A 2,604-nucleotide genomic window follows, 5' to 3' on the forward strand; every position below is an offset into this window, starting at 1 on the left:
TGTGTGTGTGTGTGTGTGTGTGTGTGTTTGTACACAGACTGACCAGCCAGTTTAACATTGATGTTTATGGAAAGAGTTATATAATTTGTTTGCAGCATATGTGCTGAATTTTTCCACTTTTTAATCTTGCACTCATGAATCTCGGAAATTCTCATTTCTATGGACATTGATTGACCTTTTTGTTTTTGTAACTGTTTAAGGCTAATTTTGTAACAATTTTGGAAATTAAATAATATACACTATTCTCTTTTCTTTTACTATGAAAAAAGAATGAGTTTATTCATTTATTGTAAGTGATTTTCTTTTCTTCATAAAAACAAATCAGATGGCTTATTTCGTTTGTCAAATGGGCTTTTTTTCCTCTTCAAATGAATGCTGAGATTGTTCATGCTTTTTAGGTAAAGCTGACGTCTTTAATCCTTTAATAAATTAGAGCAGAATTGGTTGTTTTTAAGGACAATCGGGCTAACCAAGATTTCGGGGGTTTCCAGAAACCGTGACCTACGCCAAAAGAGGGCATTGCCCTACCTATAGGAGAAGTTTGGTTTAATTGGTGTATATAATATTTTTTTTTAGTGATAAGAAAATTCTTCTCGTAAACTGAACAAGGGGCAAAAACTTTGACTTCGATTTTCTCAAAACGGCTTTTTTCGGGATAGCTCCCTTGTGCTTAAAAGCGACCAAATATTAAATGGCCTTTTTTTAAAGTCAAGCCCAACTGACATAATATGAATTTGTTATGAAGGCAGGGTTAGCCTATTAATTATTTATGTTTATTTATTAACATTTACATCATTTTTGAATTGGTAAAAGCTGAATTGTGTCTTTTTTTTATAAAGGTTGACAGGTTTTCTTATCAAAGTTCAATAAATGATTTATATTTGCGATGGATCTGCGCTGATTTTTTCTTTTCAATTTGATTGTAACAGAATTTTAAAATATCCCCGTCGTTAGATTTTAGTGAAACTTTTTTTGCTTTTGCTGGCCCTTATAATATAGGGCCTCACCAATCTTGCGTTGGCTCCATTTTACTTTGCTCTACGACTTCTCCTCACCTCTCTCTGTAAGTCCTTTCACAGAGCCACATATGCTATAGTCATACTGTCACGAGACTTCTGTCTGTGTTAACCTTTCCTAGTTTTCTTTGTCTTGTGAGTTTTCCATACGGCCTTGGCAGCGGGTGGTTGACGGATGCTCTAATGTGTTTTGCTTTTTCTTTCCTTTCAAAATCCATCTTCTTATCGCTTTTCCTTTTGGGTTCCCTTTCCTTTTTTGTGTTTGCTACTCTTTTGTAACACCTGCCGGCCTATTCTTTGGCACCCTATTTTGTTGCGGGAGTCGTAAAACTCTCACTAAAACTAAACTAAAACGACCTTGGCATTTTATTGTTACGAACTTGATGTGGGTGGTTTGCGGGTGCTCAGGTATGGTTCGCTGCTCCTTTCCTACACATAATCTATCTTCCCGATCTCTCCTCCTGTTTTTGTGATAGTTATACTTTCTTGTACCACCTGCAATCTTTGGCACTTACATGGCCGTATCTGATGAGTTCACACACATCTTGCCGTTCTGAATGGTCGGTAGGCCTATCTTGAACAAATTAATCGCCTAACTTAAAACCGAATAAAACCGAAAGCTCTGTTTAATTTTTTAAAGCCTCTGTATGCGGTTAAAAGTTGAATGTCCAAAAGAACCTAAAAGCACATTACATAAGGCCACTGCAAAATAAGGTTCCAAGGTGTTATCTTTGATGAAAGCTTAAAGCGGTTCCGAAAATAAGCGATGATGTATACAATACTATACTGTAGTATAAAAGACTTGACCTATTTTCATCAACACAGGGACCTACCAACTTCCTGGCATCAACATCACACTTAACGCATGCCTGTGAAACACAGTCAAACAGACGCAAGAGTACTTTTCGAGACTCATATTAATGTATAGATGGTCTTGGGAGGAAATTAATCTAGTCTCTAACTGAAATGTGGGTGCAGAGCGGTCTTGCTGTCTCTAAATGAACAATTCTAGTAGGCTAAATCTCATATCGTAGGGATCCAGTGTATGTACATGTACCTTAAGGGTGATGTTTCATACAGGGCCCAAATAAAGAACCGTTTTAGAACTATATTACGTTTTTTTTTTTCAATTTAAAAGAAATATTTTTGTTTGGTCACCAGCCTAAAGGAGTGCTATTATTATGCAAAGTAAATGAGCTTGTCTTTTTTTTTTTATTGTTTAAAGGTGACACAAGTGAACAAGCTACAGTTTAAACACTGTGCCATCATATTTTGGGGAAAATCCAAAGAAACTGGGTGGTAAATATTGCCAATCGGCGAGATGAGGCGGCAAAGTATTTTAAAGGCTGAGTCTATACGCACGCATGCGTGCAATGTATCACAGCTTGCTATGCCCACACAATTGTGTTTCATATTATAGACACGTAGAGTTTTTACGCACAGTGTCAGGTTCAGACTGTCGTACCGAACTGGAAGACGGGACATTGAATCTACAAGAAAAGGTACTATTGAGTTTAAACAAACGTTCCAGCGCTCTGGAGTTGAAAGCGTGTAATTTTGTCTGCGTGCAGTGTGTGTGTGAGGGGGG

Source organism: Aplysia californica, unplaced genomic scaffold (genome assembly GCF_000002075.1).
Source record: "Aplysia californica isolate F4 #8 unplaced genomic scaffold, AplCal3.0 scaffold00604, whole genome shotgun sequence".
Lineage (NCBI taxonomy): Eukaryota > Metazoa > Mollusca > Gastropoda > Aplysiida > Aplysiidae > Aplysia > Aplysia californica.